Source organism: Cyprinus carpio, chromosome A13 (genome assembly GCF_018340385.1).
Source record: "Cyprinus carpio isolate SPL01 chromosome A13, ASM1834038v1, whole genome shotgun sequence".
Classification (NCBI taxonomy): Eukaryota; Metazoa; Chordata; class Actinopteri; order Cypriniformes; family Cyprinidae; genus Cyprinus; species Cyprinus carpio.
In genome coordinates, this window is record NC_056584.1 from 13,140,384 (window position 1) to 13,165,439 (window position 25,056).

At 37.6% G+C, this 25,056-nt stretch overlaps 1 pseudogene; it reads left to right on the plus strand.

The window, feature by feature from the left end:
- Positions 1 to 25,056, plus strand: part of LOC109100282 — a 57,809-nt pseudogene that overhangs the window by 5,501 nt on the left and 27,252 nt on the right.

The window sequence follows — 25,056 nt, forward strand, 5'->3', positions numbered from 1 at the left end:
AACATTATGATTATGTGATATTTTTTTGCTTAAAAAAAAATTTCAGTTTAGCTTGATTGTGTAATTATTGACATTTACATTGCTGTGTTTCTTTCAAACAGGGGTGCCTTTTCTGTTGTTCGGCGATGTGTAAAGAAATCAACCGGCCAGGAATATGCTGCTAAGATCATCAACACAAAAAAGCTGTCAGCAAGAGGTAAGGTTTTGCTTTTGCTAACCTGTTAGTCTGACTCTTGTATCTGCATCATCGTCTTCCTAGAATGTTACATCTTCTATTTGTGTCAATACACCATCATTCTTCAAATAACTCAAGTCTTTCTCTTTGATCTGATCAGATCTGCATTATTTATGATATAGCAAACTATCTCAGAACCGGCCAAATATGACTGATTCTCATTTTTTGAACGGCAGAAACTGTTGTCTTATTGTACTCTGAGCACATGCTAATTTAAAGTATCTTAAAGGGATACCTTAAGATACCAAAATGAAAATTTTGTCATTAATCACTTACCCCCATGTCGTTCCAAACCCATAAAAGCTCAGTTTGTCTTCAGAACACAATTTAAGATATTTTGTATGAAAACCGGGAGGCTTGTGACTGTCCCATAGACTGGCAAGTAAATAACAGTGTCAAGGTCCACAAAAGGTATGAAAGTCGTCGTCACAATACTCCATCTGCCATCAGATGTGCAATCTGGGTTATATGAAGCGACAGGAACACTTTTTGTAAGCAAAGAGGAACAATTCTATGAAGCGACAGGAACAATCACTGTATGCTGTGTATGCTCTTTTGTGTCACCTGCGCCACAAGGATGCGCTGTTTCTACGTGTATTTAGCTTTAATTTGAAATAAATCAGCGCAGAAGAGCATACACAGCATACGGTGATATGGAGAGACACAGAGGAGACTGCTTACAAAGGAATTATGGAATAAAGTTGTTATTTTTGTTTTCTTCGCTTACAAAAAGTGTTCCCGTCGCTTCATATAACCTAGATTCACATCTGATGGCAGATGGAGAATTCTGACGACGACTTTCATACCTTTTATGGACCTTGACACTGTTATTTGGCAGTCTATGGGACAGTCTCAAGCCTCCAGGTTTTCATCCAAAATATCTTAAATCAAAGGTTTTATGGGTTTGGAACGACATGGGAGTAAGTGATTAATATCAAAATTTTCATTTTGGGTTGGAGTATCCCTCTAACCTACCACAAATGCTTGACAGGAAGCATGATGTTAATTCATCCAAGCAGACTGAACAATATTGATGGGTCTGTGCTCTGATCTCAAATGTGTAACAGCTAATGCAGTGAACCTGTTGATGTTTCTTCTTTCATTCATTCTTTCTGTGTCTCAGCTGAGTCACTAATCACTGTCAGTATCATCAGTGCTAATTATGCTGTTGGTGAAGATGGTCAGGATATATGAGCCCCAGCCACTGTTCTATTTCGGGGAATGAACACTTTGTGTACCTGTCCTCGTACGGTATCAGGTTGGGCTGGGTTGAATTAAATGAAATGGATTTTAATTAAATGACTCTTTTGGATTGTCCACTTGGCATGGGCATGATTACTCAGAGACTGATCGAGATAACACATTAATTGTGTTCACTTTGCCTGAACTTTTCACACAGACCGAAATCCTATAACAACTATGTGCCAAAACAGAGCTTCGCTTTCAATCTGGTGACTTGTTACAGTGAAATTTCGCTTCGACATTGTGTTCTGATGTAAAAGCTGTTCCCTACAGCCTTTGTTGCTGTTTTAGGCCAGACTGTTTGAATGTGTGAGCGAACGCAAGAGCTGGAGAAATGATTGTACTGTCTGTAGTAGACCTTCAAGCTGAATTATAACAGATCCTGTTCTCATTGTGTGTGTATGTGTATGCTACGGTCCCCATGGATGGCCAGTAAACAACAGATTTATTTTAAAAGATCCTAGGACAAAAAACATCAGGTAATTAGATCAGCATAGTTTGGCAACTCTCTTAGGCTTTATTTCAAGGAACTTGGCAACTGTTTTTCTTCAGACTCTTCATCATGCTGGCTGGCACTGCATTAAAAAGCAACAGTGCCAAAGTCCCCTCCTGTGAAATCTCCCCATTCTCTTGGCCTTAATCAAAGCCCAGAGAGATCTCTCGACATGCCAACCTGTTAACAGACATATAAGCTATTATCATCTCTGAGTCATCTTTCAAAGGCCAGGATGGTCTGCAATTACTCAGTCAAATGTATAGAGAGCAGTACACTCGTTTGTTAAGAGTGCTGCAGTCTTATAGTTGTTGTTGTTTAATAGTATAGTGCTCCAAATTTCTGATCAGATTCTTATTCGTATGTTCTCATAAGTGTAGTTTAAGATTTCATTTTTAAGTTTAATTTTATCTTGATTTTATTTGAATGTGATGCTTCAATTTCTTACCTGTTTTGCATAAAATTCCGATTAGTCCAATGAAATATAAGGGAAAGCATTATGTTAATGTAGAGCACTAAGTACAAGCAATGTGAACTTACCTCTGGTTACTCATACTCCATCTTCCTTTACTTTTGCTGTGAATTGGTTAAAGTGTCATGAACTAAAAATGAGCAAGACTTTTACAGAATTTATTCATCTAGATTAATGTTATTTTCTACTCCTTCTAATAGATTTGTATCGTTTTAATTATACATTAACATGAGCTAAATTTAACTTTAGTTTATTTTATATTAATTCTTATTGCATGTTAGTTTATGATTTTTATTTTATTACTGGAAAAGTCCCGAAAAGTTTTTCACCGGAAGATCAAGTTATGACATTTTGATTAAAATTATGAGGTAAAAAATTAAACTTACATGGATGAATCATTTACATTAAGATCATTAAAATGCATTTAGAAAAAATAGACAGTAAATTTCCATTTCATGTCAGCTTTAACTAATTGAATCTTAATATAAAGTGTTACTGTTTTATGTTTCATGTCAGCTTTAACTAAGTTGAATCTTAATATAAAGTGTTACTGTATTTTTTTTAACTGTTTTTTTCTTAATATAAAGTGTTACTGTTTTTTTTAAACCTGTATTTTAAACCTGACCTTCAATAACATACATTTAAGGTCATTGTTTATGTGGTACAATCAATGCAAAGTTTAATGTAGAAGTAATATTTTTTTTGTCTCAAAGTTGTATTTTAACACATTTTCCTTATTTTTCAGGAAAATGTATTTGTACCCGTTCACTACACCACTGAAGACCTCTGATGAAACATATTCCTACACAGTTCTGTGGCCATGTTTGGTTTTTGTCCAAACATACAGTACTAATGATAGCAGTCTTGCTTGTAGCATGTGTGTGATGTTGGTCAGTGGTGTGATCCGGGGCAGCATGGAGCCTGTGATGCAGGCATTGCGAGTGTGCAGTGGTGATGTCAGGAGGCGCGTGAAACACTGCTGAATAATTGAGGCACACAGCCTGTCGTAGCTCTAAATGGAAAAAGAGGGTAGGACCTTCACCGCTTTCTGCCTCTCCACATCTCTCTGGCTCTGTCTGACCTCCCTCAGAACAGCTGCAGCATCGTGGCCTTGCTGTAATATCAGGGCCCTGGAATGTTTCCTCGTTGCTTGCTGAAGGGCGACTGGCAGAGGCCTGATAAACGTAACAGCACTGCTGTGGTGAATCTTTAATGGAAAAAACTGTGAATTTTTAATGAACCCCAGCCAAATGGTGTGTGTGCACATAAACGGGAAGAGAGTGGGTGATTGCTGAGTGTGTATTAGGACACATTTAAAGGAAAGCCACAATTGTGTACATGTTTATGATCTCTGAGGGTCAGAGGTGTGAAAGAGAGGGAGAGGTGGTTGTATTCTCGTAAGCGTGTATACATGTGTTTGCTTTCTCATGAGATTCTTGTTGGATCACTTTCAATTATGCAGGCTAACAGCATCATCAGGTTTACAATAAAGCAAAGGAGGCCAAATGCTAAGAAGTTAATAATAAACTTTTCAGTTACATTGATAAGTTTTGATCCCCCCTGTGTTGAGTTCATCAGTGTCCAAATAGTTATAATGTTTGCTTACCTTGACCATATGTAGACAGTTTATAAGGAATGTTCTTGGATCCATAGGGATTAATCAATCAACATTTTTGCGTGAGCTCGCCATGGCTTTTTGGACATAGCAACAGTAACTAAGGGGGGCGGGACTTTGCGAAGGGTCCAGTCCTTGCGAACCACTGCTCTGCATATTTTGCATGACCTCTCTTATTTAACAAATCTGATTCAGTTAACCAGCTCGTTAGAAGAGAGCTCCATGTATGAACTGTGTTCTGATTGTCATGCTCCCTACTCCCTCTGCACTGGAAATCCGCTGAAGTTTACTTCACTTTGGAACATTTATTCACGGATTCGCTCTACACCACGGCCTGCAGCGTCTTCACACACAGACAAAACTTACAAGAGAAGTGTGACATAATATACCTTCGTAAATAATGCCCTTTGAATGGAACACATAGGCTCCCTTCCAACTGGAATCATGGTGGAATAGAAAAGATAGAAAAAAGACATTATAAGATCACGGCAGACATTGTGCTAATTTATTACATGAGTTTTTTAACTAAAAAGAATCAGGCAGACATCATGAAATCAGTAGGTGCAATTCATTCTTGAGGAATATTTTGCTGGTATGTTCAGTTAATAGAGGAGCAACTGATGAAACCGGTTCCAAGCTTCAAAGAACAGGGTTGAGGAAATGTTTTTGATCAGTTGGTTTATGTCATTCCTTTGGCTGTATGTTTGGATGGAGAATCATCTTGCAGTAAAACTCTTGTGGTTTCTCTTATGTTTCTTAGCAGCTGAGAGCATATGGAAGCCATCATTTCACAACCCCTAAATTTGATGTCTTTCTCAAAGGAAAACCAAGTATGTTTTCTCAAAGGCAAAAGACTTCACTTCTGAAAGTGAATTTACTATTCAATTAGTTGGGGATAAAAATACTCCAAACTATGGAATCAATGAACCTTAAAACATTCTGAGTTAAGTTTCCTACAGTATATGAGGTCAATAAATGTAACATTTTCAAGTTTGTTTGTAGTTCTGGTTTAACAGGAGTTCACAGCACCTCTGTATGCTTTTATTATGACTCTCCTGCTGATTCTCTTGAGGTTTTGCGGAATTTTGTTGCCAAATAACAATAGTTTGTATAGATTTTCATTTAAATGGTTGAGTTCCAGCATAAGGATTTTTAAGATGATGGATTAACATCGGCCACTGACAAGCAGGCCTAATGCACCACTTGTATCACACAATTAATATCAACACAAAAGCCCAGCTTCCTCTTTCCCTTAACCAGAATTCAAGCCTGTCATGCTATTTACACCGCAGGCTCTGTTCATTTCAAATGAGTGTCACTCGGTATTTTGAAAGGACATAATGTATTCTGTGATATGCATATGAATGTTGCATGTGGCACACTGTACAAACATTGACACAGACAAACGCCATTATTCGGGTGGCTGACTCATTGTTTGCAAGGCCCTAAATAATTAATTCATATTTCAAGCTAGAGTTGCCATCGCCAAGCTGTGTAGAGGGGTGCTGAAAGAAGATCAAAACTTTTGACCTGATAGTCTTTACTGAGCTGAGAATAAGAAAAATGTATAAAGCATTAATAACTTCCTTTCATAGACAGCATTCTGTTATTCTACAATACACACCAATTCTACAATACAAAACTAAATATTTGACGGTCTGAATCATAAAGTTAGATATTATTGTATTTTGATTGACAATGAATGCAGTGATCTAGAAAGTTCTCAACATCTTTTTAATGATGTTGTAGTCCTGGAAGAAATTATTGAGAATTTCTTTCTATGTGACATGATTTGTACTGTTTGCTATTTTGGCCCATTTTGACCCTCTAGATCCTCTAGACCCATAGTTAATTTATCTATTAATTCAACAGAAAATGTACATTTGAAGGGCTACAGCAAGCCTAAAGTGAACCAATCAGTAAACACTTGACCCTGGCAGAATCGAAAGGGAAGTGATTTCACAACAAGGCCGTCCATTATTCTCCCACTGTCATGCATTGGGTGTAGGGATTTGTCCTACCTGCTCTGTTTTAACTGCTGGGAATCTGCAGGCGTCTAAAGCACGTAACAGGATAATCCCTGACAAGTAGGGGGGAGATGTAGTGACACCCTGGATCAGCAGATGGTCTGGTGCAGGACAGACTCGCGGCTTAAGCTCACACTCTTACACACAAGCACGTCAGTGCACAAACCCGGCGCCCTCCACTTTACACCGAGCAGCTACGCTTATCCTTTTTTCCTAGAAAGAGTTGAGCTGAAGGGCTATGAGTTTGCATACATTGTAAACATTGTTTCCATTAGCAAGTGTTTGGATGTTTTGGGTTTTAAACTGTTACCTATTGAAAAAATTCCAATCCGCCTTTGACATGATTGCTGTGGAACTGGGATGTGTTTCTTTCCTTTTGGAGCACTGCCTTATTGGAAATTCATTCGATTACATTAGTAGGGCATTTCCGGTTGGCACTTTTACTGTCCTTCATTGCGTGTTTGCCTTTATCGTAGCTTGTCTGTGAACTTGCACAAAGCACGCATACATACACTCCCTTCCTAAAAATGATTTTTAACTTGTAGTTGAGTGTTTTATTTTATCATCTCAGTGGGTGGATGGATGGCAGTGCGTGTGGTGATGGTGACAGTGGTGTCCGTGTTGGTGGTTGGACGGCTCTCATTCCATGCCTCTCCACAAAGGTATGCAATTGAACTTTGAAATCAATCAGAGGAAAGAGTTTTGAACTGAAACCACTTGTATAAGCATTAGGGATGTACAAGAGCAATCATAATAGTCTGGTATTGTGGTAATCTGAATGATTTTTTTTCTCTGATGCAACAGAAGTAGCAACAGATGTTTTCTTCTGAATGGTGATGTACTGTTGTACATACGAGTGAAACAAGTGGGAAAAAAAGTATGATGGTGACTGGGTCTGTCTGTTTGTTGTTTATTGGATAGAGGCAGATCTGAATGTGAGCTTGCAGTTAGTTGTAAAAAAAAAAAAAAGGTGCAGCTGCTTTCCTTAATGACTGGAGAAGTCAGACATGTGTCACCAGAGGGTCGTTTCATCGGAGAACCAATGATTGAAAATTACGAGGTCAAACAAAAAACCTTGCACAGATTGAATCATTCACAATAAAATATACAGGGTGAATTTTCATTTCATGCTGAATACCAGCTTAAAGGTGCCATAGAATGCATTGATACAATATTTTAAATTGTTCTCTGATGTCCCCTGTGTGTGTTTGTGAAGTTTTTTCTCAAAATACCCCATAAATAATTTTTTATAGCTCGTTGAAATTGCCACTTTTAGGGTATGTGTTTGTGAGCTTGTGCTCCCGCCTCCCTTTTCAGAAGAGTATGGAGCTTCAAGAGCTCATGCTCGCAGGCATACTGGTGTTACGGTTTAACTGTTGGTTACCGTGTTACTGACCCCACATTGCTTCCAAATGCAATTTTTAACTACCACATTCCTATTCATGATCATTCTGGTAGCACGTGAAGGCAGCATTAGTGAAAACAGGCAGAGAAAATAGTAGCTTTAGCAACATTAACCTTACAGAGAGCCAAGAAGCTCTTTTGGAAAACAAAATATGAGGCGTGATGCTTATTTTGTCTGGAGTCTGGTAACTTATAGGACTTTTCCGTTTTTTTTTCCAGGACATTTTTTTCGAATATGAAATGTAACCACCGTGTTCTCAGCGGTCTGTGGAGACTCCTATATTCATTGGTGCATCGCAACACAAGACACTTTTGATGGCTCTTTGGCGCTGACATTGTATCACCAGCAGCTACAGCAAGAAAACAGTAATGGCAGGCCACTGCTTCTCAATCAGGGCTGTGTATATGCTAATAGGGCAGAGTGGGTCACAAATGAGCGGGACTTTCCCAGAGTATGATGTCATAGTAGTGAGAAATCTGGAACTGCTCATGTGGAGAGACTGTTTATGATTTATTGGGATTATAAAACAATTAATGGGTGGATTTTAACTGTTATAGGCTGGTTGTTTTTTGCACACTGCGGCCACACAACTGTGTTCAAACACCTTAAAAAAGTGACTTTCGCATTCTATGGCACCTTTAATATGCAGATTCCCTGAAATGTATTAAGAACAAAACTATCATCATATAGCATTGTTTTGTGATTAGCTCTCCCCTCAAAAAAGTAGACTTTCAGATTATACATAATAACGGGAACGCTGTTCACAGCAGGCGATTTGAAGTTCGACAGCAGTTGTCTCGAAGCTGTTTATTTTTGTGGAAGGCGGTGTATTTGAAAAACTGTAGCAGCGCTGCATTAAAGGGGATGAATTTAGAGATGCAACTTCTCTAAGAGTTTACCATGCTGACAGTCTTAACAACATGCTAAAGCATAATATTAAAACTAAAACAAAAACTAGATAAACTAGGACCTCACTAGTCCAGTGGTGGACATCTAGCCAGCTATCCTGAGTGAAAGAATTTGCTGTACCTCTGAATGCTTGGAAAGCTGGCAAACTTGTTTTGCTCAGGTAATAATTGAATCATCTCTGGGGACCGTCATCGTTTGACCTTGACCTGAAGTCCTCAACACCAGGCCTTGATCACACCATTGATATGCGCTGAGTGTGAACACAATCCATCTCAGACTTACTGAGCAGAGAGAGGAAGCCAGCAGGCTTGGCGCTTTTAGCTTAGCTCATGCCAAGTTAGTAGTGAATCTGTCCTTTTCTTTTATGCTGAGAAGCTTCAGTTTCTTTCTGTTGCTGCTCCCCATGTGCTTTATTAATGTGCTGCAGATAAAAGACTCCCCACCTAATGGATTCAATCAAAAGTAGGATTGTCCGTTCTGCCAGTGTATTTCCATGGCATTTCTGGTGTTGCTGCTGAAGCACCAGCAGGCATGCATAATGAGCAGTTTTGATCAGTGTGAGATCATCATGATTATGATATAGAAGATTATCAAGACCACTAGGATACAGGAAACATTTTTGCTGAATGTTTCATTTTATATTTAAACATTTCTGTCATCACGAACCTGTATTAATGTCTTTCTTCTGTACTCTCTGAACTGCTCTTTTTCCATACAATAAAAAGCATACCGTTATCAGGGCATATCAAGATTGTCAACTTACCTTGAAATGTGAGCTTGAATTGACTTTTAACTTGTAATACTATCTAGTTGTATGAAGTTTTTTTTTTTAATTTGATATGTGAGCTTGAATTGACTTTTAACTTGTAATACTATCTAGTGAGTCATATGAATTATGCTTTATGGAGTTTGACAGTCCCTGATCACTGTACACTTCTGGAGCAGTGTGAACATTCTTCAATATGTTCCTAAACTTCTGGAGCAGTGTGAACATTCTTCAATATGTTCATCTGTAGAAGGTGATTTGTTTAATTTTTTGTGTTGATGTGTGTTGTGGAATGACTGTTTTTGGTCCTGCGACATGCAACGCTTGTGGTTGGTATGAAGCAGGGATTGTCTGTGGTCAGAGACATACAACTTGCTCCCATAAACATACGCAGACTCAACAAATTAGATTTTTTTCGTGAATTTCCATGCATATATCTGCATCGATATTAGTCAGAGAGTGAGTTTTGTCACTGTTATCAATTGTTTGTTTGTTCACAATCTTGACATCATCCACTTATTTTCAAGTGGACCGCAGGCCTCAAGAGCACACAGACTGTTTGACTTTTCCATTAGCTGTAGAAAAAGTGCCATGCACACCTCCTGAGAAAGACTGAATGATAGAGAGAAGTGGAGGAAAGCATATAGGCGGAAAGAGAGTTCAATGAGGAGGAAAGAGAAGTCAGGTGAGTGTTGCCATGGTGGCTGGAGAGGATATAATGTGATAATGAATGTGTGTGTACTGAGACAGATGCTCGTCCATGCCCCCCTGCAGTCGTCTGTTATATGTAAAGCTGTGCGTGGTGGATTAGTATGATGGCGAGGGACCGTAAGCTGTTTTTGAAAGTGACATGGACCCTATGGCCTGTGTTTGTGGGAGTGTGTGCTACCTGCAGGACATCAAGCTGTGTGTCTGTGTTGTATTTGCAGGAATTTGATTGGATGGGCAGGCTGAGATGTGGTGTTTCTCATGCTTTGGATATTGTGAGCTGTTTTGGGTTGTTTATTCTGGCAGAAGCTCATTGGTATGAGCTGAAGAACCAAATCGAGCTGCTCTCCTGCATTACTGGAGTGTCTGTCTCACTGAAGTCATTTTTATTTGCTCTCTGACTGTTTGGCTCACAGTGCGTTTGTGTGAATGTCACTTACATTGAACTAGTGATAAAGTGTCTTAGAGGAATGGATTTAATTAAAACACACATATACACAAGATTTTCCTTTTTTCTTTCTTTCATTCTTCCTTTATATATGTTCACACATCTCTCTAACGCACACACACACACACACACTCCTTTCCCCTCAGGCTTTGCTGCTGCTGGAGGGCCTGTTTCATTCTGAACTGCATTAATAAGAGGCGACTGGATCTGGTTCCAGGTAGAAGCTGTTTCCCTCTCACTGTCGCTTCCAGCAGAATCACTCTGTCCAAATCACTCTGTTTACCCCAGAGAAAGAACCGTCTCACACCCTCTCCTGCCCTCAATGACTTCAGACTCTCTGCTCTTCAAAAACATAATTGGAAATATAAGAACGATAAATATTTTTTAGCCTTTTGATCAATATTCTAGATATATCTTTATATTTATAGTGATTGGCCCCTTAAAAACTTAGTATTTTTAATATTATTTTTAATTTAACAAAACACTGTAGATGTAAAATATATATAGTGTAAAATGATCAAGGTATGTCTCATGTTTCTCAATATTTAATCACAAGGAAGAGTGAACAATAATACCTAAATTTACCTACCATATATTTTTTATTTTTCTGTCTGGGTTGAGTGTGATATGTCACTGTTGAGAGAGAACTTGCTTTGTCATAGCTGGACTGGATATCTGAGAGAGAATTTAAGTACTGTAGTCCATTAGTTCGTTATTAATCAACCAATATTTGGTAATTTTTATCGGCCTCTGCCAGTGTCCATTTGGCTGATTGAAAGAAGTGGTCTGTCAAGATTCTGCCTTGATTCATTTCCAGAATTATCCAACAAAAAGGCACATTTTCTAGTTTTTAAAAGAATTTTTTGTGTCAGGTCATTGATGACATTCATCCCAGTTTTGTCTGTCATCACATAAGAAGAACTGACGAACAGAAAAGGAAAAAGGCAGGGACAGAAAGCGAGACGACAGTGAATAGACTTCGACCGACATTAGCCCATAATTTGTAAACAGAGAAGACACTAAGGTCAGCCTTGATGAGCCAGCAGAGGATGAAAAAATAAAGCAAGCGGACTGAACGAGTGCAAAGGCCACGACAAGGGCACGTCTCTGGGATGCTGAGGAGAGGAAGGCTGTGAGATCATTATTAGAGAAAAGAACGAGCAAAAGGAAAAACAACAGCATTTATATGAAATAGAATTTAATAAATGTCATTACTGTCACTTTTAATAAGTTTAATGGATCCTTGTTGAATTAAAAAATTAATTTCTTTAAAAAATACTAAACTTTTGAATGGTATTCTATTTACTTTAAGTTTACACACTTAAATATGTTTTTTTTTTTCTTGCTATCGGTACAACAAACAAATCACAATTTATATTATAATTTCTGACCAGTCTTTAGAAAGCATTGTGTTTATAAGATGCTATATACGTGAAAAACAGACCACAATATTTTGATACATAATTGCATATCCCTTGTTTATGAGTAGGCTGTATATTTATCTTAAAATGTATCTAATTGGTCTTGATTGACCAAGTTAGATGTATGTTTGGATCACCACAGCTATGATGAATCCAAGCTATTGGAAATCTGGGAGAAGAGACCTGGGGCCGGATTCAATATATAAAAGCAAACTGCAGCGATATGTTTCTTTCATTTTTGTGCTGTGTTCTGAGTGAACGCTTCCGGTATGTGTGTCCGCACTTCTAGAGCAAATGCGTCCTGCACGTTCATATGTGCTGAATACTCCGAAAGATTATGCCGTATTTATAAGCTAAAATTTAAAGTGTTAATTAAAGCTCCCTATCTGACTCGTTTTAGAGTTGCTACTGAGTTTTAAGTTTTAATGTTTTGTGAATTCGGCCCCAGATCCTGCCCCAGATGCCATGCGCTCATGTCACAGAGTCCTCCCTGGGGCTACCGACATTTTCTCCTGAGATTCACCTGCTAAGAAATGACCTCACATAACCTCTGCTTCTTTGTACTCACAGATTCAATCTTTAACGTCACTTGAGCCCTTTCATCTACCCTGACGATGATCTGAAAAGAATGCGAACACAGTGACGTTTGCCCATTGCCTCAAGTAGCTTAATAACTGTCTCTGCATGTGTCTCTCTCATCAGAGCTCTTTGCACTGCACAATAGCTCACCTTTTAGTTCATGCAGGAGCATATTTGTAACTGCTTTGGCCGTGATAACCTGTGAAACTAAGTCTGTAATGTCTAGTCCTTCTCCCTTTCCAGTCCGTGTCGGAGTGTCCCTGCTATCTGTTCAGCGTCTGGGTTGACTGTGCTCTTTAATAAGTGTAGATACTGTATGTACGGTATCGTGTCTCATGTCCTGTGACGTAAAGGGATCTGTGAGAGCAGCTTGCGCATATGTGCACACATTTGCTCAATGTGTTTTTCAGTGCTGTTGCACTCAACTAAAGGAAATTGAGCCATTTAATTTTTGCTGTGTTGCATCCGTTAACAAATCCAGAACAGAAATGAGACTTATAGTGCTGCATGGCACCCATTAAAACACAGTGCAATGATGGTACTTTTTTAATGTAGATACATGAAGTAGGGTATGTACTGTATATATGAATGCTACCGTTTGTTTTGCATTGAACTGTTTCTGTTGAATTGTAGCTGTAAAAGCAGTAAGGAATGAGGCAGCATGTTTCCTTCCCCTTTTGCACTCTTTCACCTAATTCTACATGTGTTTCTCTGCACTGTGAGCTGGACCACAGAGGTTTACATCCTCCCATGGGTGTATTTGAGGTGATTGGCCCATGATGCATCTGTTCATACTAGTGCTGCTTAAGTGTAATCATTGTATTGACTTGCTTACATAGTTATTTTGCTGTAGCCAATGATAGACAAGAAAGAAACTAATTGATTTGACATTTTTATTGTTTAAGGAATTTGGAAGAAGCACCTGCAAACATACATAAAGAGCTCATGTGCTTTAAAAACTAATCTCTATTTAATGATATATTATAAAATGCATTCCAATGCAACTGATTGGATGTTGCTGTCATAAAAGCAGATCTGTTACTGCATGTTTAAGATTAATGCATGTGATTCATCATTGCCTGGCAAGCATAAACAGGCTATAGTAAGACCAATGAACTATGTTCATTTGTATGAATAATTCTGACTCTACAAAAATTTGGGGTCAGTAAGATGTTTTTTTGTTTTTTTTAAATGAATACATTTAATCAGCAAAGATGCATTACATTGGTCAAAGGTGACTGCATATATTAAAATATTACAGAATATTTATATTCCAAATAAATTCTGTTATTTTAATCTTTAAATAGTCAAATAATCCTGAAAAATGGATCACTGTTTCCACAGTAATGTTTTTTATAATGTCTGTTTTCAAGGTTTTTATGTACATAAGAAATTTTTAAGCAGCACAACTGTTTTCAACATTGATATGAAATGTTTCTTGAGCAACAATTAAGACTGAAGTAATAGCTGCTGAAAATCCAGCTTTGCCATAAGAGGAATAAATTACATTTTAAAATATATTAAAATAGAAAACATTAATATTTCACAATAGTATACAGTATAATATTTTAGAACATTATATTATAATATTATGTTGTATTAAAAACAATACATTTTGGCCGGTAGTGTATTAATATACTAATTAATGCAAATAATAGTTTTAAATTTAAACCGTATTTAGTCATATAGGTTAATTATAGGTTTGTAAACATTCAGGATGTATTTCATGCTGTAACTGTAGGGCTAAGTTAATACAATACGTCCCCTATGAACTGTATATGTGAATATTATGTAGACCTATTGTTTAAATCAAATCTATGCTTTAAAAGTAGAGTTATCATAGCAGTTTTCATTCATAGTATGTCCGTTTAAATGTCTGCATTTAGCTTCAAATGGCGTCTTTGACGACAGTATTAAATAAAAAAGATTTGCATTCCTATTCTGATATCCAAAGGCACAACAATACCTACATTTTTTTTCTCTTATTCCATGGATTTTACCTGTTTCCCTCTACTTGTTTCCAGTGTTTTTCTGCCACAACAATGCACGCACAGCTGCATGTGACGTAACTGTGACGTCTACTCCAAATTAGTCTATACACTGACCATCTGCTGAAAAAGAGAAGAATATCTATGTTCTTTGTAAATATGTCATGCTTCTGTCATGCTCATTATGATATCAACGATTTATGCTGGTCCAATCTCAGGACACTTCTACACCTGTAAATGTTTCATTTAACCATTTATATCAGTCAGTGTATCGCTCCTGTTTCCTGAATCTCTCTCTCTCTTCTCTCTCTGAGAGTCCATGACATCATGGACCCCACCGAACAGTGAGAAAGCAGCACTTAGCCCAATTGGATTTTAGAGATGGTCACTGAGCAACCCATCCTTTATTTATCTCTTCAGTAATGGGATAAAAAGAAAGAAAACGAGAGAGCAGACAAAAAGAGCATGAGCTGAGAGAAAAAACCCATTCAAGGCCATTTCTCTTTCTAGATGCCTTTATCGTTTGCATCAGATCACAGCTATCAGTAGATTTATGTTCATTCCACTTCAAACTTGATTTATAATGCAATGGATGAATTGCATGCAGAAGGTGCAGCAAATGATAAAAACAAGTTTTATAACACACACTCAAAGTGTTTAGTTTATGTGTGTGTTTGTTTGCATGCCAGCAGTCGTTGTACGGCCATCTCTCACGCTCAGATTAACTGTTCTGTAGGGAGCCGCAGCAGGGCTGAATATTAAATGTCCTGCATTAATTCTGTTAGGTAAAAAAAGACATCTGCTGTCGTAAACTGAATGCACACGCACATCACTCGCAGCAGTCACCATTCACTCTTTCAGAGCGATGTTCATTTGGTCCCACTTCTCAGAAAAGCTTTAAGCCACCAGTGATCCCACATCCATTTCTATATGATGAATGAAAACATCACTTAAAGTCTGAAACCTATCTGTGTGTGTGTGTGTGTGTTCATGAGAAGTGCCATGAATGCTAAGGCTGTGTGACTGCTAGTATAGTGCAGTGGTGGTGTTTTTTTTGTAGCTGAATTCAAGTCTGAAGCTGATGTCATTTCTGAGAATCATGCTTTGGGGCTGTCAGAGGGATTGAATGTTTTTCGGGTAGAAGATCGACATGCATTCACTCGGAGTACTGAATTCACAAACTTGTCCCATAGAGGTTTAGCTGGACCTTATAAAGGCCTGTGAAAGGAACATAACTCACATATATAAACACCCTGGGTCATTTATTCTTTCTTCGTCTTTCATTATATTTTGCACATTTTTCTTTAGTTTGAAGTCTGGCTCATTTCAGACAAGTAGCACACACTTGGCACAATGTTATCTTGGACTGAGGATATGTTATGTGTAAGAGCGGTGTGTGTTTATGTGAGACTGATCTGATCCAGCAGGAGTGCCTGCATTGAGTTCATGATTTGAATTCCTACTAGCAGATCCCTGCTGCTGCAGATAACTGTGTTTGAGTGCATGTGTGCATTCTTTTTAACTAGGGTGTTGTCTGGCATCATGTAGACAACTCTAGTTAAGATGCTTGACTTTTTTTCCCCGTCAATCGCTCTCTTAAGTATGCAGCCGGCCCGCGTTAAAAGCCCTGCTTTTCCATGCTGACACTTCTCTATCCCTGTTCTCTTTATATCACATGATCATATCTCTATTCTAAATGGCTGTGAGTAACATCATTGTTTATGGTCCGAGAATAACTATATGTATTTGTATTTTTTGTATACAAATATGTATTTGTATTATTTATTTACGCTGCTGAAGCAGTTTGTGTGTATGTATGTGTGTATCTATGTGTGTGTGTGTCCATTTGAGTTCCCTCCCATACAACTCTCTAAAGGTTTCCCAAAGAGGCTATATGACCTTTTATGTGTTCTTTTAGAGATCGATGTTCAATATCCCATGGTGGGCATTTATATTAATCTCAACCGCTTCCTTTATAGAGTGGACATCTTTACTGCATGCCCATTACATGTACACACAGTCATTAACTATATTGTGCCTAAGAATAGGGCAATAGGCTTGATATTGATTATATGACACTGAACAGTTGCATTGGTCACAGGTCCCGTTTACATCTGGGATTTATGTCTGTCTCAAGGTTATTTGATCACATCAGTCTTTTCCATGTAATGAAAGTGAAAGGGGCTGTCAAGCTTCAAAATGACCAAAAAGCACTATAAACGCATCATGAAAGTGATCCATATGATTAGTGCACTAATTTTCCAAGGCTTCTGAAGCGAACGATAGCTTTGTATGAGAAATTTACAATACAGTTCAAAAGTGTGTGGTTAGGAATTTTTTTTTTTTTAAGAAATTGACAGAAAAGTGACAGTAAAAAAATTTATAATGTTACAAAAGATTTCTATTCAAATTAATGCTGTACTTTTGAGTACTGAAAAAAGTATCACCGTTTCTACAAAAATATTAAGCAGCTCAACTGTTTTCAAAATTTTTGACAGCTAATTAGAATTTTTTCTTGATTGATAATTATTTATATTGTTTTTATTTCTGAAGGATCATGTGACACTGAAGACTGGAGTAATGACTGCTGAAAATTCAGCTTCCATGAGAATAAATTGCATTTTAAAATATATTCAAAAAACAGTTAAATTGTAATACCATTTCACAATATCACTGTTTGTATCTTTGATCAAACTAACTTTTTTCAATAACAAAAAATATCTTGCAGACCCCAAACTTTTGAGCGGTAATGTACATGGTTCTTCACTGATAATGTTTTTGTTTTGACACTTGTGGAGATGCAGGAGTTAAATTTGCTGAGCTGTTCTTTCTGTGTTTGATCCTCAGATCATCAGAAGCTAGAAAGAGAGGCCCGCATCTGCCGTCTGCTCAAACATCCCAACATAGGTGAGTGAGTCTCAACAATATGCTTGTGGTCAGTATACTCATGCAGGGGGAGTGCAGATTCAAGTTCGACATGTAACATGTCTCGATCCCGTTCTCCCTTGAGTAATTGAAAACAATAATGTGTGCGTGTGTCTGTACACAGTGAGACATACTGTACAAACATGCTAATCACATTCAACACAAGATTATTTGCATGGCATGAGAAAGGATGTGACTGACAAAACAGATCACACAGACAAAATCTCCATCTCATGCAAAATCATGGAAATAGCACAGGTATCATCCCTTCAGGCTCCCTTCAGTGTGTGTGAACAACACTGTGCTGTGGAAGACAGTAAAATGTGAGTGACTAAAATGTTTTTTAAGGATGGTGACATTGGGCACTGAGGGTAGCTAGATAATCACCAGGTGCAAAAAAAAAAGGAAGTGTTTGTGAAGTAAATATTATGAAGTATTTGGGGATTTTGAAGACTTGAAGGAAAACAACAGGATTAAAACAAAATCTCCTTTAACTATGCTTACATGACTCACACCACCGGACTATTAAACAGAGATAATTCACCCAGAAGTGATTTAAACAGACAAGCTCCAAAAAATGCAGGGATACAGCAAAAAAAATATGACTTTGGCTATTTCAAGTCTTCATGCTATAGCTTTATGTAAGGAACAATCTACAATGCAGGTTATTGTTCATTGTTAATCACTCCCCCTTGTAGCCACAGTTATTCATGTGACACACAATCATCAGTGGTGTTTAACAGCTGTAAGTCAAATATAGTTCTTTTTTCTTTTTCTGTCCTTGGCAGTGTAAACATGTTTCTTGTAATGCAAACAGAAGCTCAGACATTCTGCTTGACGTTTCCTTTTTTGTAGCCTTGGTTATCTTCTTTCTAGGAAGCGTTTGTCCTTTCCCACCCTCATACTCTCCTCACTTTTTTCTTTTTCATGTATTCCCTCCCTTCCATTCCCAGTGGCCTAAATGTGTCTTTTGTACCTTTTACTGTCTAGCCATCTTGAACGGCCATTTCTTCTTCTTTCTCTCTCTCAGGTTGTCATGTTTTCTGCATGGACTGCCAATAAACTCCTAGCAAAAAGAGCAATCAAGTGTGTGTAGGAGAGAGAGAGAGAGCATTCTTGAGGAGCACATCGCCTATGGCGGCAAAGACTCAAGCTAATACACACTTGTTGTTTTTCCCTCCTTTTGTCTTGAACATACACATACACAACACATGCAGGGTAACTTACAGCCTTTGTACATGTTTGTTGTCAACAAACCCTCTTTCAAAAACCAGCAGATATGAATCACAGACGCATGACAAGAGCAGATATGCGTCCCTGTGGAGCTCTTTAATAGTGTGAAAACCCATACCCAGCACTGATGTTTTTTGGCAGTGTTTCTTTTTCCGCTAAGCAAAAAAAAACTCACCTACAAATAAAATAAAAGATTTTGATTTATGTGTCCGGTACTTGCTTTCAAAAATTTGTTGAGCCGTTTGATATCACTGGTGTCCAGGGAACATGAAAACCTACTTATAAACACAGATTTTTATTGGTCAGTCAGAGTCGTCTTTCCTTATGGTTAGTTCTGTGTAGAGTTGTAACAATACAGATAAAGAAAAGTGAACAACGATGCAAAATGAAGTAGGTTTTCAGATCTGTAGAAGTGTAAAATACAAGTAAATGTTCAGAAATGGAAAAAAATAAATAATAATGTGGAAGTAAGACATTTTTTGTAGAAGAAGTGTAAAATACAAGTAAATGTTTAAAAATGTTAAAGAAATAAATTTTTTATTATGATATTTTTTGTGTGAAGAATAACAAACGTTTACAAGTCATCACGGCTCTTTCTATAACTTGTTTGCAGCTACAAAAAATATTGCTAGAGATTTTCTGGTGGTCATATTGTTTGGAGTTTTTATTGTTTTGGATGTGCGCGCTGTACCTTTGAACTCTAGCATAATTAAGATAATACATTAAAATAATAGTAAAATAACTGGTTAGATAAAATGTACAAATGATCCTGCTCTTATGGGAAAAATAAGGTGGATACACATTCACAGCTACGTTACTGCAAAACACACATATGAATGCAACACAGCTAGTATTATTACTTTTTTCCAATTTTAGTGCTATACCAGTAAAGTATAGCTCTAGTTCAAGTCAAAAACATTAGGGCAATATGTTCAGAGTGTCATCTTCATTAGAGTTTAACAAACATCGGCTCTGTCCACACTTCTCTCAGGCCAACCGGTTAAAATCCCTCTCCATTCAAACACTGTTCACAGCACCTTCAGTCTTAATTGTGTTAAAATGCAGTCCTCCTGTCAGAATGTGTGTGTTTGTGTCATAATTCTGCTTTGCCCTCTCTGCCCTCCTTTAGCACAGCCACCTCCCTCACATGGCCGAGAGATTAATATACACTGTGATTTACACAGACCCACACACAATGAGAGCGAGCCAGGGGTTTCTTAATGGCTGCATGAGACAGATCTGGTTTCAAATCTGTAACTACCGATGACAAATTCATTACCTTCAATCATGATAACAAATGTTCCTTGCTATACTGTACTTGCAGTGCCACCGCTCCCTCTGTAAGACCAGAATTCCTTCTCTGAGATGAATGTCCTATGCTGAGTTTTATTTGTTAGGTATTTGGAGTTGCTCTTTATGAATGTTTCAAATGGGTCAGTTATGAGGTTCATTTCAGCTAGTATGCTGCCTTAAAAGGCATTATGCAGCAAGGTTGGGAATTGTAATGAGGATGACTTCATGGGCAGGTTAAGAAAAGGATAAAAGCTCCTTCTGTTCATCCTGCTTATGTTGTTTCTCTGTCTTACCTCATTCTCTCTTTCTGTTTTCCCTCAACAGTGCGTCTCCATGACAGTATCTCAGAAGAAGGCTTTCATTACCTGGTCTTTGACCTGTAAGTATCTGAGTCAGACAGTGTGATCTTCTGTTGAGATGAGGCCTGTATACTCACACTTTCCACTTCCTTTCAGCCTTGTTTGGCAGTAATTAACTGTGTTAATTAGAGGAAAATGTAATTGAAGTGTGACGGTTAAACTGTATTCTCTAGCCAGTAGGCCCATTTCTCTGCATCATATATTACGGAATTCCTTTGCATAAGTTATGCTGACATCATGTTAAACAATTATCAGAGTCTGAAGTGTTGTTGAGATGTAGACTCCTCTGCATAACTGTAGTGTGTGTGAGAGCAAGACATACATGTAAGTGTATGTGTGTGTAGATTGTGAGTGATAAAACTCTCCACTAGCCACATACTCCTCTACAGGCCTCGTGCTCTTTATAGTTTATAGCTGAATGGAACCGCTGTGGGTTCTCCATACTTGAGTTGTTGATAAAGCCTGTATTTCTTCCTGTAGTGTGACTGGTGGAGAACTGTTTGAAGACATTGTCGCGAGAGAATTTTACAGCGAAGCAGATGCAAGGTAAGTTTAAAAATTCTCCTAAAATCTTATTGAAAATATTGTCACTGTCCTTTGGTCCCAGACAGCGAGACAATCATTAAATGCCAGGGTTACGCAACTTATTATTAAACATGATATTTTTATTTCAAATAATGTCAAACTATGTAAACGCTCTCAGTGCTTTAACAGGGATGGTAGCTGGCCTGAAATGTGGCGTTATTTTAAACCTGCTGCCTAGATAGGCATCCCCTTAAATTAAAGCTGACTGTCTACACTTCAGTCCATTTCTACTTCATATTTAGCACTAAGCTGGAACAACAAAATTAGTGTCACTTTCCAATTACTTTTGGAAGCCACTCTCCAGACTTGCAGCATGAAGGCTGCTTCAGAGAGTTTGCATCAAGGGGGAACAGAGAGAGTTTTTACTGGAAAGTGCCTCCGTAATGGGATGGAATGGAATGCAGTCCACAGATTTTGCCAAATTTGGACACAAGAAATGCCTTCCTCATCATACTTACTCAAGAGAGATTTAGGGAATATCTAATGGGGCTCTTTCTTTACTTCACTGCTGTTGCTTTTCTTTCTGCAGGCTCTCTCTCTTTTGTTCTCTCATTATATAAACCGAATCATTTGGAAACTTATTATTTTTTGTATGCAAACAAACAAAAAATGTCTCAGAGAGAGATGTCATCTCCACCCAACTCGCCCTCTGTCCTTGGGCCACGACCTTTTGAAATGGTTGCAGAGCTCTATAATGAGCTGCTCCACTCGCTGCATTTATAAGAAATCCAGCTTCACCGGTGCTTGATATTACTGTCCCCTCACTGTCTATAGAAAGATTCTGCGGTGCAGGTCTGTCAGTGTACATGTCTGTGTGGTATTACTGGGATATATATACACACACATACACACACACACACACATAAACTATTGTTCAGAAGTTTAGGGTTGGTAACATTTTTGTCTCTTATTTTCACCAAGGCTGTATTTATATAAACACATACATACCTGCACATACATACATGCACACATTCAGCTTCAGGAAATTTGTTTTGCCATTTGGATGACGTAGTGAATGTATTTTCATTTCCATCCTGGAATGCTTCTCTGGCAGCTTTGAGAACCACAGAACAAACTAGATTATTTATCCGTTCATGCTAGGCTCAAGTCTATCTGCACAGGCCAGATTCTGCAGCTGGATTTCTTGCGCCCAGTCTTCTATCTGGAGTTAGATCCTTGTACTAATGCCTGGGTTTCTCTCCCTAATTCAACCCTCTTTTTCTCCCCTCTGCTTGTTGTTTCTCAGTCATTGCATCAATCAGATCCTGGAAAGCGTCAGCCACATCCACCAGCATGACATTGTGCACAGGGACCTCAAGGTGAGTCATGCCGTCACTGTGGCAACATGCCAATACGGGAGCTTACGTCATCCAAACCCTCCTCCTCTTGGCAACCCTGTGGCGTCATTTGCACACACTCAGACGTGTGCTTGCAACATTAAACGCTGTGTGGACACAAACTTGACACCAGAGAACATATTTGCCGCTTGAATGTGTTATTTCATTCTCTTGACGTCAGAGCTCAGACGATTGGCTAATCCTGAGGGGTCATTTGATAAGCACAATGCAGAAAGCCAACAAAGGAAAATTCAATGGATGATGGGGAGATTTGTTCTTTAAATGCCATCATTCAATCTGAACCTCATATTGGATTGAAATTGAAATAGTGTTTCCTTGTTGCTTGTCAGAGTTTACAATGATTTTCCTCTGTATCTCCACATCTTCCTAGGAGTAGATGTAGTAGAGGCTGTTTAGGAGGTGAAATTGTGTGTTCAAGTTTTTTTTTTTTCTTTCAATATTAACTGATGAAACATAATAGATCAATGCCATGTGGTGGGCAAAAATGTGTCTAACCACACCCCTCAAAAAAAAAAAAAACACTGACCCATTACATTCTGTATTAGTTCATCTCTTCAAAAGTAAAGGGAGACAGAGGAGTACTGGAGGCAGGCCGGTTGCTATGGAAACCTGTGTGATGTCATGGTGGGTGCAGAGTCATGACATGATGGTGAGCGTGTCTGGCGGGGAGTCATTTTGCCTCTAATTCATCAGAGGGAAAGAGACAAAACTGTTGAACAGACAGAAAGGAGGAAAAGGAAAACTAGACAGAGAAAGATTGTTTGGGAGGAAAGAAATCCCTAGAGCTGCAGGACAGGGGCATTGGGTGTAAGGATGAAGTTCACAGATAAAATATATCGTAACATATTGTGTAAAAAAAAAAAAATATACATACACACACACAATATGTTATATTTTATCTGTGAACTATATACCCAATATGTATATGTGTATATATATATATATATATATATATATATATATATATATATATATATATATATATATATATATATATATATATATATATATATATATATTTATTTGTTATTTTATTTGTATATATATATATATGTGTATATATTATCTGTGTATACTATATATATGTGTATATATATATATATGTGTGTGTATATAGTATGTGTGCATATATATATATATATATATATATATATATATATATATATATATATATATATATATATATATATATATATATATATATATATATATATATATATATGTATATGTATATATGTGTATATATATATATATATGTATATATGTGTGTGTGTGTGTTAGTATTGTTAACTAAAATTAAAACTAATCATTTTCAGTAGTTTAATAAACTTGAAATAAAATATAAATATTATATGAAAAGCTAGAAATGGCAACTAACTGATATAAATATGAAGAACTAAAATTATTAAAACTAAAACTGAAATAAATATAAATAAAAGCTAAATAGAAACATTTAAAAAAAACTAATACAAATGACAAAAGTATATAAAATTATTAAATTATAAACTAATGTGAAAATGGAAACCAACAATATAAAAATAAATAGAAATAATAATTACTAAATACTATAATAGTATATAAGTAATACTAAAATAACACTTACTTGTTTCTCACCTTAAATTAAGTGGAAAAAACTGTCATAGATAATTAGCCAATAAATGTGCAATTAATTTTTCATTATATGCAGTTTGTTTTATAGTTGATACTAGTATATGATGTTTAAGATGTGAATGCCTAGCACTTAAAACTTTTTTTTTCACAACATAATACATTCAAAACCATTAAAGGCAGTTTGATGGAATTTGAAACATTTGAGTGAATCCCAACATGGTATATCTGCTGCATGAGTTACCAATCCTGTTTTGGCTTGTCTCATGAATATTCATTACTTTACATAATTTGCCAATCCAGGAAGGTAATCTAGCTATGTCAGCATCCCCTAATTAATATTCATTAAAATAAGTCATGATGTGACATCACAGAAAGTCTGTTGTGTCCGTCTTATTATAAACGTGTTGGCGCAGTTGTTGCAGGATGACTGTGCAGTGTCCAGGTCAGGGCTGTGCCTGCAGCATTCAGAGGCAGCGGGGTGTGCAGGACAGCGGGGCAGGAGAGCAGATCACCCCTGCTCTCGTAGCATGAGATAACAAGCCCTCCTCTCTGTCTCCTCATGAATTATGCAGCTTAGAGCAATGAGCGTGCTGTCACAGCTATCTATCCGCTTTATACACACACACACACACACACACACCAGTGAGATATAGACACCACATGCAATCTCTCTCTTCTTCTCACACACGTACAAGCATGCGCACAATTTCTGTGTCTCTCACTTGATGCACATTGTAGTTAAAGTCCGGATCTCAATATTCCTACTATGTGATGATGAAAAACTCTCCTCATAGAACATGCTGGTTACGTTTACATTTTTTTATGCAGATCACTGCTGATTAAATTCAGCATAGGTAAGCTTGATAATCACCTTTAGCATAATCATGCACAGAATGAATGAGCAGCCATATGGGAGTGAATGGCCTTGGAAAACTGTGTGCTGATAATGCAAGAGGACAATAGAAAACAGTCAGTTTATCAGTTAAAATCAGTTCATTGTTGTTTCAGTGATGTCATCGTCCAGCTGAGTTCAGTTCTCTTCCTATAGTGTCTGTGCAGTCAAGTCAACAATGTTGCCAGAAATTGTCCCCAATTAAGCAAGCCAAAGGTGACAGTGGCAAGGAACCAAAACACCATCAGTGACAGAAATGGAGAAAAAAATCATTGGGAGAAACCAGCCTTGGGGGGCCAGTTCTCCTCTGGCCAGACGAAACCAGCATGGTGTGGTTTAATTCTAGGCTGCAACAAACGTCAGATTGAGCAGAGGACTTGTCTGGCTCTCGTGGTCTTGTGCAAATGGCCAACGAGGAGGGGGATTTGTCTCTAGGGTTCATCTAGATGACATGGTCTCTGCTGACATTCAGGGCTCTAGAGGTCATCTCTA